The 16,631-nt window shown below is 41.9% G+C and overlaps 1 protein-coding gene across 13 annotated transcripts in view; it reads left to right on the forward strand.

Annotated features, from left to right (window-relative positions):
• LRRC3B (leucine rich repeat containing 3B) overlaps window positions 1–16,631 on the forward strand; it is a 143,921-nt gene that overhangs the window by 20,407 nt on the left and 106,883 nt on the right. The window contains exon 1 of one of the 13 annotated variants that reach the window (XM_036109300.2): window positions 11,873–11,893. The exons of the other annotated variants lie outside the window; for them this stretch is intronic. The gene's annotated coding sequence lies outside the window, so the exon portion shown is untranslated. Of the gene's footprint in view, window positions 1–11,872; window positions 11,894–16,631 lie in introns of those variants that run through there. 13 annotated transcript variants of the gene reach the window in all.

The raw sequence follows: 16,631 nt of genomic DNA on the forward strand, positions 1-16,631 counted from the left end.
ATAAGGGACATTTGGGGACATTTAAGGGATTTGAAAACCAACTGCTTATTAGAAAACTGTATAGTTATAAATTTTACATTTCCTGAGTGTGATAATTGCAGTAGAGGCAACTATTCTTGCTCTAAGGAGATTTATGCTCAAGTATTTAGGGATGAAGTACATCAATGTCTGGAATGAACCCTCAAATAATTCAAGCCAAATATACATAGATATTCACTTGTGCACCTAATGCCCATGTATACATATACATAGACATATACACACACCACACACATGCATGTGCATACACATAGACACACATGCACACATTCACACATTCACACATGCATACTCACATATGTACAAGAAGAGGGAAAACAAATGTGACAGAATATTTATTTATGTTTTAAAAAGACTCATTTATTTATTTGAGAGATATAGAGAGAGTGGGGAAGAGGCAGAGGGAGAGGGAGAAGCAGACTCCTTGCTGAGCATGGAGCCCAATGCGGGACTCGATCTTAGGACCCTGAGATCATGACTTGAGCTGCAATCAAGAGTCCAATGTTTAACCAGCTGAGCCCCCAGGCACCCTGCGACAGAATATTTAACAGCCGGTCAGTCTACTGTGTTCATGGTGCAATTCTTGCACCCTTTCTGAAGTCTTAGACCTTAAAATTGTTCAAAATAAAGAGTTAGAGAAAAATATTAGACTTTCAGAGGTAGAGAAGTCTCAGAGATAATGTACAATTTTCGTTATGCAGATCAAGAAGTAGGTGCTGAAGCTACAGGGTATTTACCCCAAAGATACAAATGTAGGGATCCAAAGGGGTACATGCACCCCGATGTTTATAGCAGCAATGTCCACAATAGCCAAACTGTGGAAAGAGCCAAGATGTCCATCGACAGATGAATGGATAAAGAAGATGTGGTGTATATATACAATGGAATATTATGCAGTCATCAAAAGGAATGAGATCTTGCCATTTGCAACGACGTGGATGGAACTGGAGGGTGTTATGCTGAGCGAAATAAGTCAATCAGAGAAAGACATGTATCATATGACCTCACTGATATGAGGAATTCTTAATCTCAGGAAACAAACTGAGGGTTGCTGGAGTGGGGGGGTGGGGTGGGAGGGATGGGGTGGCTGGGTGATAGACACTGGGGAGGGTATGTGCTCTGGTAGGCACTGTGAATTGTGCAAGACTGTTGAATCACAGATCTGTACCTCTGAAACAAATAATGCAATATGTGTTAAGAAAAAAAAAAAGAAGATAGCAGGAGGGGAAGAATGAAGGTGGGGAGATCGGAGGGGGAGACGAACCATGAGAGACTATGGACTCTGAAAAACAAACTGAGGGTTCTAGAGGGGAGGGGGGTGGGAGGATGGGTTAGCTTGGTGATGGGTATTAAAGAGGGCACGTTCTGCATGGAGCACTGGGTGTTATGCACAAACAATGAATCATGGAACACTACATCTATAACTAATGATGTAATGTATGGTGATTAACATAACAATAAAAAATAAAAAGGAAAGAAATCCTACTAAAATGAAATAAAGGAATAAAAAAGAAAAAAAAACTAATGATGTAATGTATGGTGATTAACATAACAATAAAAAATCAAAAAAACAAAAATAAAGAAATAGGTGCTGAAAAGTTGGATGACATTTTTCTTGAGCTTACTCAGGAGCATGCTTACTTAGTGTGGAGAACCAAAATTGCCCTGCAGCTCTTCCACAGCTAAGGTTCTTTCCACCAAGTAACCGGTAGACATACAGCCAGTCTCTCGTCAGCAGACGGTTCATGGTGACTGCCTGGATTCTTGCTTGCGTAGGCTTCACTGTTACAGCTGCTAAAACAACACGCTTGCACACAGAATAGCCTCTGCTCTTATATAATGAGATTTTTGTCAAGTCCAAAGTCTTCAGTTCATATTTATTGAGTGCCTACTCCAGGCATTGTTCCTAGGGGCTGGTGGAGGATGGTTAAAATTCTACTTCTCATGGAGATCATGTTCTGGGATGGGAGGGATGGAAGTAGCCAGGCAAGTAATGAAAATTAATTGGGTGATTTCAAAACTTGTTTCATCTTAATAAAGAAAAAGAAAATTATGAGGGTAACAAGACAGGGAGTGATGAAGCAGGGGGAGATAGGATGGTTGTGGAAGGCTTCTCCGAAGAGATGGCCCATCATTAAGATCATGAGGGAGAGTATTTTATTTTACATGTCTGTGCTATTTATTCCTAATTCTCCTGACCTTTGAGTTGGATGTCAAGGTTAAGGGTCTTCTGAAACCCAGCTGTTCTGCCAGGCTGCCACAGGGTCTGTGTTGGTCCATGCCAAGTGACCAGAGAATGGAGCCAACACGTGGATGTGCTCTTGCTCTCGCATCTGTCCTCATTCTCTGGTTGGTGAGTGCAGGTGTTCTCTGTGCACTTCTCATCTATATGGTGGGCTTTCTAAAAGGTTAAATCCAAAAGCCACAGAAAGGTCACAGAAAGACTCATACTGGCCCATGGTGATGAAAGTGAGTTATTGTCTCCAAATAATCCTGCAGAGGAAGCCTTTTTCAATAATGCCACATTGACACCCCTCTGAATTACTGTCTTCTTTTGCTAATTCAGTATGACAGGTTTCTAAAGCAATTTGAGCTCAGGTAAAAGCAGTGTCAGAGAGAGTATTCAAGCTTGCTTAAAGGAAGGTGGTGGAAAGAACTTATATTGCATTCTCCTTGCAACACTAATCAAGATCCATTTGGATTCATTTCCTAGATGCATTAAATATGCTTTATTTTTTTTTCTTTTCCAGTCACCTATTTAGTTTCATCTGATAACTATATTCTATCTTCAGTGCTTGAATTTGCCTCAGAGTGTAGAGATAGTCAGCTGATTCTTTAGACCAGAGGCCGCCAAAGATAGGAAGTGAAGACAATGTTCCTTTGCATTTAGAGAAATTGCAACTTTTAAAATTTGGGCCAAGGGCGCCTGGGTGGCTCAGTTGGTTAAGCGACTGCCTTCGGCTCAGGTCATGATCCTGGAGTCCCTGGATTGAGTCCCGCATCGGGCTCCCTGCTCGGCAGGGAGTCTGCTTCTGCCTCTGACCCTCCCCCCTCTCATGTGTTCTCTCTCATTCTCTCTCTCTCAAATAAATAAATAAAATCTTTAAAAAAAAAATAAAAAATAAAAAATAAAATTTGGGCCAAAATTTGCCCCTCCTAGAAAATCACTCAGGACATAGGCCAGCAGGTAAAAAGGATCTTGTGTGGGATTCAGGATATTATTTTTCCTTCTCTTTCCCATTTCTACCTGGGTGAACCGAAGCTGGCCTTCCAGATGGCAGGGTGTGGGCCAGGCAGCATGGCATAGTATAAGACATACAGGATTTGGACTCAGGGAACCTGGTGTGAGTCCCAGCCCCCACCACTTATTACTGTGAACTTGGCTCAAAGCCTGGCCCGTAGTAAACACTCAACAAATATGAGCCCTATTTCCTTCTCTTCCTCCATCTTGTTTCTTTATGCATGGTCATGTACTTCCAAGCAGGGTAGCTCCCATCAGTCATGCTGGCCTTCTTGCTGTTTGTAGGACATGGCACACAGGTCCCTACTTCAAAGTTGCTGAACGTGCACTTCCTTCTGTTTGACACGGCCCTCCCTCAGATCACCCCATCGCTTGCTACTCACCTCTTTCAGTTCTCAGCTTGAGTGTCACCCCTAAGAACAGCCTCCTCATCTCTAACATATGGCCCTCATGGATTTTCTTCATGGCTTCTCTCACTATCTTAAGTTATCTAGGTGATTTATTTGTGTTTGATGTTTATTATCTGTCTCTCACTCTCAGCCCTGAGCTCCATGGGAGCAGAGGCCTTGACTATTGTGGGCATAGCAGCTCCTGGTACATACTGGTCGCTCAATACGTATTTATTGCATGAAACTCACTGGGGACTCCCTGAGAGGTGGAACAGCCTCACAGGGCTATTCTGCAGATCAGATGGTACAGGTTTCTGAGGGTCCTTTAGAAATTTAACACCATCCAAATAACATTATTCTTCCTAAGCCTTCTCCACCTCATCCATGAAGTACCCCTTCCATTGCCCCAGCCTGAAGTATCCTTTTCATATTCTTACAGCTTTTTCTGTAAAGATCTGGTGTTTGTGACATTGACAAGAGTTTCCCATGAAACCTAGAGGAATTCGAAGCAAGAGAAAAAACAATTCCTCCAGCTTGGAAATTTGTACTCAGCGAACGGTTTACAGGTGTAAGCTTCAATCCTCTAGAGCGCACAGAGCGTGCAGCATTCAAACAATGGCCAGGGTCAGAGGGAGACTGTATTAAGAATTCAAGTTACATACAGCTTCCCTGGGCCAAGTTTAGCTTCAAGAAAATGGCATCATACGCCTGGTTTTGGGGAAGCAGGATAATGTAGAGGTTTCAGCTTGGAGGCAAGTGCAGTGGTGCCCCGACCCCTCTTTGTTCCTTGTGTTCTTTCATGACATCAGCACGGTGATGAAGGAAGACAGTGTTGTTAATGAGCTGCTGAGTACATCTTGCCTGTGTATGGTATCAGGATTTTTTTTTTCATCTACCTACCTTTGTGGAAAATTTTCAACCTTTACTATTTATAACCTTTTCAGGCTTCAATCAAGATGTAGTAAGTTGGCTTTGAAAGAGCTTGATTTAAATTGTGGAGGGAAAGGAAGGGGTTTCAGAAATCTCCATCCATTATTCATGATGTTTAGAAAGATGGGTTTTTGTAAGTGTGAAAACCATCCTGATAGAGATTGAATCAGGCAGCGAACGATGTTGATTTCACGGTGAAAACCCCTCTCTCTCTGCCACCTTGTAGACACAGTGTACACGGCTCCTTGCCTTTTCCACTCCTGACTCTCTCTCCCTTTCCCCAGGAAATTAAAAGGGCTTCTTTACGTTTCAGTGGAAATTGAAATCTCCAGTTTAAGGAACTGAAACCAAATCTTGAAAAATGTTGGGAAAAATTACTTCACCTGTGGCTCTCAAAATGGATGTTCTTCCTGTTTCTCAAAGTGCAAGGATTTTGGTAAACTGAGTCATAAAAGGAGATTGAATATCCAGTCTGTTTCCGCCTCTCCCTTCACCAGAAGATCAGAATCTTGCTCTCACCTCCTAGGATGTGGGGTCTTTTTTCTCCCAAGAGAAACCCTCATACAGACGCTCATGTCTACTGAAAAAAAAACAAACAAACATATGTAGCACAAGGACTTTGATGCTTGATGCAAAATATTTCAATTATATTATTTTGAATTTGAGTGACTTGAAGAATGGACATGAAATTTGTAATATGGACCATGCCTTAAATTCAGAAAATTATTTATAATAAAGACCAATATACCGTCTATCTAGACTCTTTTAAACTTGCATCTCTCCCTTAAGACAACTCACAGATAAGAGTGAGGCATTTTTCTCTTTTGAAGAGCTGAAGATTTTTTGTAGGGAGCTTTATTTAAAGAGGAGAGGTGAATTAAATAGCGCAGGAGAGATCACACATTAAGTGCAGCCCTGAAATAGAGCTCATTCTGAGGATTCATTTTGTTCTTTTTTTTTTTTTTTTTTAGTGTTTATAATTGAAGCTACTTATGTTTCCAAGAAAAGAATTAGAAGTAGAAGGTAGATCTTACATTTCTGAAGGTTTTCATATTGTATCGTCTGACTTAAGGCCAGGCTGTCCCAATTGGGGCCAACCACCAGATGGAATTTTATTGGAGTTTCATGCAAGTGATTCTTTTGTTTGTTTGCTTGTGTTTGAGGATGGAAAGCTTCTACTGGCTTTTGTGGAGAAACTAACATTAGGGCTCTACCGTTCAAAGAGAACTCTTTGCCCCTCTGACTTTTCTAAATTGTTCCTTTGGGAATGTAGCTCAGAATCTTTAGCTCCGAATACTATGTCAGCAAATATAAGGGAATTTGACTAGGTGCCAATTGTATATTTTCCCCAGAGCCATATCTTCATGTTCCCCAAATTAAAATTTAATCCAAACTCTGAGTTTTAATTTTGTGATGTTTGACCGTTTGTCTAATGTCATACATTCCATTATATTTGAAGGAGAATTTCCTCAAATTCTTTTATCACTTCCATGCCTGTATCCAAATTTGCTCCATCTTTACCCCCTTTCTTTACCTCAGTCCTTCATATTACTTCATATTACCACCAGGTTAATTTTCCTAAAATACCACTTTGATTTGGTTACCCCCTTGCTTAAAGCATGTGGTGACCCTCGGCTGTCAATAAGGTCAAACTCCTTTACCTGCCTTTCAAGGCCACCCATTCTATTTCCCTTCCCAATGGCCCCATTCTATTTCCCGTAATATATTCCATGGTGCATCTCAATGTTCATGTTGGACATCATCCAAACTGTTGCTTGGCTGTTTAACACACTGCATTTTCTACACCCCTGATGTAGTTTCCACTGAAGACTTCCCTCCTCCTCTTCCTTTTACTCATCCAATGTCATTGCATCCTTTGTTTTAAAAAGATTTTATTTCTTTCTTTTAGATAGATAGATTGAGAGAGAGAGAGAGAGAGCACAGAGTGGCAGAGGGGCAGGGAGAGGGACAAGCAATCTTTCCATTGAGCATGACATGGGCTCAATCTCAGGACCCTGAGACCAAGACCTAAGCCAAAATTAAGAGTCATCCATTCAACTGACTGAGCCATCCAGGCAGCCCTCATGCATCCTTTTGAGGCTTGGGTCAAACATTTGCCTTGACCACCCCTAATTAAAGTAATCCCTCCTTTTTCATAAGCTTCTATCTCTTAAATTTATTTGCTGTATGGTTTTTGCCTTTTCTAAGCTGTGTCCAAGCTATGTCTTAAGTCCCAAGACCATGTCTCATAACTTCACAAACCCCTGTTCACTGCCTAGCTTGCCATCTTACACATTATAAATATTCAGTCAATATCTGTTCTTTGCTCTCAAGAGTGAGGTAATGCTCTTTCTAATAAACATGAAGGCTGGGGGGCTCCATTTCTATGGGCATCAAACTGGCTTTTTTGTTGAGCCTCAGCAACTGTGTCATTTCACTTTATTTCCAAGATACTGGCTGTTGTATTCCAGAGCCTATAAGGGGTCCATGAAGGAGAGTGTGAAACGTACTTAGAAGGCAGGGTCACACTTAGATCTGGAAGTGAGGAGAGAGGGTCACTCAGCTTACCCCATCAGTGGCATGTCTAGGGTGGGACAGGGGGAGTAGCATACCCTGGGGGCAGGCATTAAGCAGGTGCACAGGGGATTTAAAACTGTCATAAAACTCACTGAGTGGTTCTGCTTCTTATTATCACTAAACACTGGCACGTCTAAACAATGTCAATGATAAAATGCTCTTTCCTCCCAAAAATATGTGTTGCTGTGGTTACTGTTAAATGTTAATAATATATGCAAACTCCAAATTAGCACATTATTATTGTTATCTAATAAATGTTGAATTATATATGGATGTTCATTTGGAGAAGTCCCAATATGCTGACTAGCACCCATGGCATCAGGTGTCCACTTAATAAAAAGGACTTAACAGATCTGGGATCCTTCCCTTGCTTCAGGAAGAGCTTGTGTCCCCAGTCCCCATGGTATCATGTATTCTTGCACTTAAATTGTAGATTTAGAATTAGCAGTGGAAAACAATGATCATAAAAAGGAATAGATCTCGAGTTACATTAATGCTTTTATCTTCTGTGACCACTTGTGGTTTTTGTTTGTTGCTTTGATTTTAACATTTGGATACTTCAGAGTACATGGTTTTGTTTGGTCGGTGCATATTTTAATGCATATTTACATGACATAAATATATTTGTCCCATATCATAATTATCACTGAAAATCATTTTTTCATGTAGAGAAGGGGTATGATAAAAATGACTTAGTCCAGTCATTTTGTCAGTCCTGACAATACTGAGAATCCGTATGTGTGAGATGTGTTTGTTTTACTGAAGAACCATTTCCTAGGAGGTCCCCAGAGAAGGCTCTACTCAATGTCACCTTATTAGAGAAGCTTCCTCTGAGCAACCATCTGCAATATGCAGTCACTCCCCTGCCCCCACTCTCTATCATTCTGACCCCAGATTGTTTTTCTCCATAGCATTCATCACCCCCTGACATATTATACATGAGCATATTATGTGTGTGTGTGTGTGTGTGTGTCTATTCACTTGTTTAGTATTTGTCTTCTCTGCTACTCTCAATTTCCATGGGGCCAGGAAATTTGCTTTATCAATGTTGTATCTTAGACACCAAGAAGATAGTCTGACATATAGTCAATGCTCAGTAAATATTCGTTAAGTGAATGAATGAACAAAGTGTCATCATACACCCCACAGAGATCTTTCATTTATTTTCTTCTCTCTGGAGCTCATCTGAGTGGGGAGAATGAGCAGACCTTCAAACGGGTTATAGAAATGACTTTTTGCCTAAACTTGATGTCAATGGAAAATTGCCCCCAACTTTTGTACCCGTTGGTTCAGCCTGGAAGCCTAACTTAGAAGGGAGTGTGTAATAAAAATTAATATATATTGAAAATTTACTATGGTTAGGCCCTTTAATATGTAACATCTCAATGAATTCTCAAAAAAAAAAAAAAGCAATTTAATAGATGAGAAAATGATAATACCAGTGTGATTATCTGGACCTGCCCTGTCCCTGGGACCAGGGAGGAAGGACAGCTTGGCCCTGTGAGGCAGAGCCCAACCCTTCATGGGGTCCTCTCCATTTCCCACAGGCTTCACTGCTTGGGCATCTGCTCCTACGAGCATATGCTGCCGGGAAGTGTTCGATATCACCGCACAGCTGTGAAGTGGGGTAGAAGACAGAAGCAGAAGGAATAGCACAGAAGAGCTGGGGAACTAAATGCAGGGCTTCAGAGGGTTAGGAGAACAGCATCAGCTCAAATCCTTCGAGAATAAAAGAGATGGTCCTTGGGGGAAAGAACGTGTAGGAATGGGTTAGTTCACAGAGTCAAGTGTGCACAAGGAGGATGGGCGAGTTTCCTATGTCCGTGTACTAAGGATTCCTCCACAAAGAAACTCATTATTTTCTGTCTCCTTCTTTGAATTACCCACCCCTCAACCCCACATTTTTTTTCCCAACAACTCATAGACTTGAAGTCAACTTTTTAAAATGTGCATCCTTTTTTATTTGAAAGTTTAAATTTCTGCTATAAAATACTGCCATAACAAAGTTATCACAACACTAAGGGACGTAAACAAAGCATCTCCTGAAATTTCACCATGCTAAAAAATATTTTCATTTTTTTCTGGGTTCTTCCCTTCCCAGTTCTTGTCCATCTGCATGCACATTTTTATTTTGGCATTAGCCTGCATCTGGAATGTGCTGGAATCTGTTTCTGGAGGGAGTTGCCGTTTCCACTGCCATGAGTACAGGACATGGCCAGGGTCAGGGAGGTGAAGGGATGACAACATCCCCCGTAGATTCACACATAAGGAGAGATCACCCCAAAACCAGAGGCTGAGCTTGTGAGATTTAAAAAAAAAATGAATGAGATGTCAGGGAATAGACTACGGAAGGGAGAACAAAAATGCCTAAAAGAGTGGATAAAAGAAAAAAAAAAAAGAACAGATATAGGTGGGAAAGGGAAAAATGAGCTAAGAAAAAGATATTAATGAAAATTAATGAAAGGAAAATGACTTGCATCTCCCTTGACATTCAGTTCAGCTGACTTGTGCTAGCCACAGTCTATGTCTGGGCAGTTTCTCCATGAAATCTAGAATTCCTGTCATTTTTCTTCAGGCAGAGTAACAAAGACGGTGGAAAGATTGATTTGAAATATTCTCAAAGATGGGCTTGGATATACATGTGAGTTCAGATGTTGCAGAAATTGGTCTGTCATTAATAATATTTTAGGAGAAACTGACATGCCATTTCTCACTGATTTAAGCCTCTGGGAGGCTGAGAGAGATGGAGTATTAAACAAAACATCTAAACTGTCAGAAAGAAGAACTCAGAGAGAAGAAAGCTGAGGGTGTCCTTTAAACAACAGTAAGATAACCGGGAGTCCAGCAGAGATTTTGAGAACTCTTGATCGTGCTGGGTGTTTTAGACCCTTAAATCATTTATTGGATTACCACTCAGGGTCAGGTGTTAGATTTGACTACGAGTTATAACATAACCCACTCTGAGCTGTTTGTTGTTAGAATAGACTATACCCATATGCGTGCCATGAAATAGTCATGCACGGCCATACTGAAGGCCACCATACTGAAAACAACAGTTCATCTCATGGGTGGCATTTTGTTTATTAGAGGCAAATTATATCATGTGGATATTGGAGAAAAAGTCTGTAGTGTCCTTACTTCATGGCATCAGATGGCTATTTTTTCCATGTCTAATTAAGAACCTAAAATAGGGCGCCTGGGTGGCTCAGTCATTAAGCGTCTGCCTTCAGCTCAGGTCATGATCCCAGGGTCCTGGGATCGAGTCCCGCATCGGGCTCCCTCCTCAGGGGGAAGCCTGCTCTCCCTCTCCCACTCCCCCTGCTTGTGTTCCCTCTCTCGCTGTGTCTCTCACTGTCAAATAAATAAATAAAATCTTTAAAAAAAAAAAAAGAACCTAAAATAGCCTGCATGATATATTTCCTAGATGTAGAAGCAGTCCACAGCCTGGGTGAACTGTGATGCCTTCCTATTCCTGGTGGTCTGTTTCTAATAACCTGCACAATAATATCATAGAATCAGACCAAAAATCCGTCAGAAATGTAGGGGTCTTGAACCGAGACCAGGGTAGGCTTTAGCAAGTCCAGGCCCGGATCCATTCAGAACGTTGAAATGGAGGCTTGCCGTCCATCTGTACAAAGGTGAGTAAATGTAAGAAACTCACAGTCCAATAGCAGAGGCCTAGAGAAGACTGTAAGTATGTATAGCAATGGTTCTCAAACTTCACTATATGCCAAAATCTTCTGGAGAGATTCTAAAATCCTCCAAGTTCCAGGCTATACTCTGCACACATTAAACAGAATTGCTAAGGCTGGGGCTAAGCCATCAGTAGGTTATCTGCCAGGTGGTTCTGATACACAGCTATACAGTAAGATTAGTATAATAAATGCTGATAAGAAATGTGGATATACTCTAGATGTACTTCAGAGGAAAGAGAAATAGCAAAGACTTCCCTGGCAGGGGGTAAAGAGGATGTTCCAGAGAACAGGAACAGCATAAGCAAACACAGAGATGAGAAAGCCTGTAGTGGAAAAGTGCAGAGTTTTTTTGTTGTTGTTATTGTTTTGTTTGACCTTTTTGGCTGTGGCCTGGAGGCGTAAGGGAATAATTAGCAGGAGATAATATCACTGAGTATCATGATATGCTGTAAAGGGCTTGGCTACCAGGTGGATGAAATCTTATATATAGTTTCCTAGGAAAAGGTTGGAGACAAGTGGTTGTTTGTTTGTTTTCATTCATTTTTGGATGCTTTATTTTATAGTCTCACCCCATATACCATTTTTTCCCCCTGAGAACCGTAAGCATTTTGAAGATATCATCTAAATGTTTCTTACAATACCCCTTTGATGTTCAGGTCAGATAAGAGAACCCCACTTTACAGGTGACAAAATTGAGGTGATTCTCCAGGTCACATGTTTCTTAAACCATTGAGAAGTGGCATCTGGTTCACAAGTCCTCCTATGGCAGGCAGAACTAATTTTTGTTGAAAACTGAGACTGTTTTGTTCTATTTTAACCTCCCCTCGACTATGGAAAAAGAGAGAAGAAAACTCTTTCTTTTCTTTTCCAGAGCTGGGCACCTGGTGTCCTGTGTATTTGCCTGTGAGCCCAATCCCTTCCTGATGAGAGCGGGATCCCGGGACGGGGGGCTGAGGCTCCAGCAGGAGTGAGGACACAGGGGTAGACGTGAAGTTGTCATTTGCAACTTGTCTGAGCAAGTGGTACGTGCACTGCCCTTGCCGTCCAGGGAGCCATTTTAGAGAGAAAAGAAAACAACCATAATGACCAAACCTGTTATTTTTGACCACTTAAAACATTTGCTCCACATTCAATACAGCGGAGAAAAAGCAGATTTTCCTTGGACAAAGCAGCTGCCATTTCTTGCGGAATGCCCGCCCTTGAAGAAGGGCTGCCGCCGCCATGGCCGCCGTGGCCCTCGGAGGCCGTGCCCTGTGGCGCGTGAGCCGGGGCAGATGCGGCTTGCCTTCCAGACGCGGTGTTCCCGCTGAAAAAGAAACGAGAGGGTACACTGCAGGACTCACTTATCTCCCAAAGGCTGCTTCCTAAAACTGCTAACTCTGTATGTTAAACAGAAAGCAGAGGCTCCCAGAGGCCTCTCCGACTCCTCTTTGCAGATGTTTTATTGTATTGTTTTTTAATGAACATAGCACCAGCGTGTACCAGGTGCCTACCGGAAAGCAGAAACCACAACCCTGCATCCCATTTGGAGCCTCATGTTGCTTTTAAATGGCATTTCCTAACTTTAGCCATTAGCTTACATCTTCATGATTTTTGAATATAATTTCCTAATATTTTTCTTTAAATGGACTTTTTTTTTTTTAAGATTTTATTTATTTATTTGAGAGAGAGCGTGAGAGAGAAGGAGAGCGCACCAGCACGGGGGAGGAGTAGAGGGAGAAGCAGACTCCCTGCAGAGCGGGGAGCCCCATGCAGGACTTGATCACAGGACCTGGGATCATGACCTGAACCAAAGGCAGACACTTAACCCACTGAGCCAGCCAGGCGCCCTAAAGAGACTTATTTTTTACTTAAATATATCTATAAAGAATATATATCTATATGTATCTCTATCAATACTTAACACAACTCCCTTAGTGGAAAACTAGTAGCACTTTTCATAAATAGAAGTTTAACCATAGGATCCAATACTATAGAAATAAAACAAAGGCGTTTCTTGATCGTTACCCTCCCCTGCCGATGATTCCGACTTTGAGGCCTAGGCTCTTTGTGAAAAGGGAAGATTTGCAAGAGGTGTTAAAGAGCGGTAGCCATGAGTCTGGAGAAGAGGGGATGGAAACAAGACAACTCAGAGGCAGGTGCACCCAGTCTTTGGCCAGTGGCCCTTGTTGGCTCTGCTCGGGGACAATGGGCATTTTGTCAGTGTTGCCCCAGAGAATGCACTCACAGTCTGCCAGGTGTCAGCTTGAATGCTAAAATTCCTACAAGGGATGTGGCTGAGAAGCATGGTAAAAATCACAACAGCTCTTTGAGGATTCTTTCAGGTCTAATCATTTCCTTTTATTATGTCTGCAGAAAAGGCAGCTCCTGATGGTTTGATAATCCCAGGAAGAATGTACTTGCTGTCAGTGTGAGTGAACTTAACTGGTAACATATAATGTAACTAGATACACTTGGATTTAGTGATTGTCATTTTTTTAAAGATTTATTTATTTATTTTAGAGAGAGAGTGCATTTGAGTGGGGGAGGGGCAGAAGGAGAGAGAGAGAGAATCCTCAAGCAGACTCCCTGCTGAGCACAGAGCCCCATGAGGGGCTCAGTCCCACAATCCTGAGATCATGACAGGAGCAGAAATCAAGAGCCGGCCGCTTAAACAACTGAGCCGCCCAGACGCTCCACGATTGTCATTTTTAAAATGCAGTGCCAAATAAGAATAATGAGAATTTGGAATGCCATGGAATTTGAAAATAGCATACTGCTTGGCTATAGTTTTATATGGGCGCATTTCATTTTCGTGAGGGGTCGATTGGGTTTGAAGCAATGGTAACACTGTGGTGTCCATATATGTGTGTCTGTGTTTTATATTCACTAAGCGCTATGGTAAATGGAAACTTTCCAAAGTGGTTTCAAAATTACTAGGCAAAGAAAGTAATGAGAGAAATAAGCCTGCAGTCATAGAGCAAACATTATGGCCCTATCTTTAAAGCCAGTGACCAATGGAGAAGGAATTGTAATTCTTGCTAACCCTCTGGAATTCTCTTAAAGCCTTTGAGAGGCATAATAATGTCCTTATCTTGAGTTACATGCTGCTTTGTTATGTAGACTATTAGTAGAATCCAATCTAGAGCCTGCTACAATTGCATGACTAAGGCATTCTGCTGATAAATAGATTTACTTGACAGGTTGACCTAGGATTATGAATAAAACCCTGTAGTGCTGGAGACAAATATGCTTCAGTTCATTTCGCTAACTGCCCTGTTTGCATCAAGAGCGGCTACCTGTATCTTTTCCATTGTCTTAACTGCCCTTCGTTAGCTGTGTCCTCTTTAGAATACCAAATGAAGCAGAGCTCATATCTCTGCTTTTCTATTACTAATTCCCCGTATTACCTTCAGCGGCAACTCTGGTTGTGTTGTGGGGACAGAGAAGCCCAACAGGGCACGTGCTAAGTATTCATAATGCCTGCTGGTTACCACGTATCCTTTACAGGCCAGGGTCTGTGCCAAGCATATCACTTCAGTTGTGACATGGCTTAAAACTCACCGTCACATTCTTGTTGCTTATCATCACCCTTTTATAGATGAGGAAACCAAGACTCAGAAACTGAGGGACCAGGCAGAGTTTGCATAGCTAATGAATGCAGAGCGAGCCGCAGACTGAGGATTGCTCACAGAGTTAATCTCCTCTACTTCTCTACACTGCCTCCAAATGGCTGTGCCTGGGTGCTCATCACCACGTTATTTTGGCTCAATGATTTATGAGCGCTCTGAACAATCACGGCAGGGAAGGATTTGATTGTCTCTGTGAAACAGAGCAAGACTCACGTTGTTGCTGCTGCTGCCCCAAGTGAGCTGGCATCCGGGGAGGCTGGTTGCGTTTCATAGCCAAGATAACCTAACCGTTTGAACAAATTGACCCAAACATGTCATGACTCAACAGAACAAAAGTTTTATTTCTTAATCACATGGTTGTCCAGGGCAGTTTGAAGCTGATGGTAAGGTGGGAGGGAAAGGGGACTTTGCTCCATGAGGTCATTCAGGGACCCCAGCTGACTACGGCTCTGTTACCACCAACACATGGCCTCCACGTTTGCCATTGTTCACCTTTCCAGCCAGCCAGGAGCAAAGAGGTTTGCAGGAGTGAGCGTGGGATACTTTCATAGGCCAAGCCTTACGAGAGGCGTGCATTCCTTGCACACCCATTCTACTGGCCAGAATTCAGTCAAATGGCTACCTCTAATTATGGGGAAGGCTGTGGAATATAGTCAAGCCAGGTTTCCAAGAAGAGGAGGAAATGAATTGCTGAGAATACTCAGATCAAGGGAGCAGAGGAAAGCTCCCCAGGCTAGGAACCCAAAGATTGGTTTTTCAGTCCTGATGACCCATTACTAAGAGCCACTTGACAAGTTAGTTTCTCATCTGAAAATCAGGATCAATCACCCCTGGTGCTTTCCACTCCACGGGGTAATTTAAGATCAAAATTAGAGTGAAATAAGGTAATGTGGATATGCTTTGTATGCAACTTAGCACTTAGCATGGGATAGTAGATAAAGACCTGGATTGAGCTATGGAATCCCAAGTTCACATTCCTTTTTTCTGCCAGTTCTAGCTACGTAAGCATGACTCACTCATTTGAGCTCTCTGAGCTGCAGAGCCTTTTCTGTTCAGTTAGGAGGAAAAGCACCTCCTTACCTTCTTTGTAGGGTTCCAGAACATATACACATCAGTAGCCTATGTGAAAGTGGTTGAAAACCCTTAAATATCAAGGAGATAATTAAAGCATTTAATATTTTGTTTTTGATATCATCGGGGACTTCTGCTTAAGGGCCTATTACCTGACGAGTGCTTTCTGAACCCCATATTCGATGCTTTGCCCTTTCCCCGCTGACTGAAGTAGGGCATTTATGCATAAAATTTTTTTTTTCAAAAGATTGAAATAGATGCTTGCCATCAACACACACCATGAGTAACTGTAAGCTCCTGAGGAAACAATGTGAATCACCCCCATGTTTGAAATCCCCACCATTCAGGTATATAGTTGCCGCCCAATTATTGCCTATTGAATTACACTCAATTTTAAAATACATTTTCTGGCCAAAAACAGAGTGACCAGTGGGCTGGTACAATAATAGTGACTGACTCCCCTGGGATATAACATGGGCTCTTACAATTCCCATTTCTCTCTTTGAGAGTAATTTATCCTGAATGATGACGTTCCAACTTTCTTAGCTGCTAAATCATTTTTCTGAATTGACGGTATCAATTAAACAGACTCAGACTTTCTTTTCTGCATTGAGTATTGCCACAATTAGAGTGATTCATTAAGTTATTTTCCTTTTCCTCTTTTTTTTTCTTTTTTTCTTTTCATGTTGGAATCTCTTGAAACTTCTTAATTCCGGCCAAGGGGTTCATGACGTTAGAGGCTGCTTTCTGAGCCGAGTTTCACAAGGGCTGATTGGCCTGGGCCTTTCATTCAGCCCGGGTTCACCCAGCTATGAATCGCCGAGCAGCGTGGCTCTTCTAACCATGGAAGTGGGATGACTCACTCTCTTATGGTTCTGAGTTGTGGCAGGTGAGGCCGCATCTGCTTTTTCAAGCTTTAATAAGTAAATAACGAGACGGTAATGCAAATCAGAGAGAAACTGACTGTCTTTAGTTCTAGAACGGTTGCTGACATGGATCCTAGTACTGACTATCAAATTCAGCCTAATCTTGACTTTACCTGCAGAGTGTCCATTCCTTGAATGGCCCCTCCAGTAAA

Source organism: Halichoerus grypus, chromosome 1 (genome assembly GCF_964656455.1).
Source record: "Halichoerus grypus chromosome 1, mHalGry1.hap1.1, whole genome shotgun sequence".
Classification (NCBI taxonomy): domain Eukaryota; kingdom Metazoa; phylum Chordata; class Mammalia; order Carnivora; family Phocidae; genus Halichoerus; species Halichoerus grypus.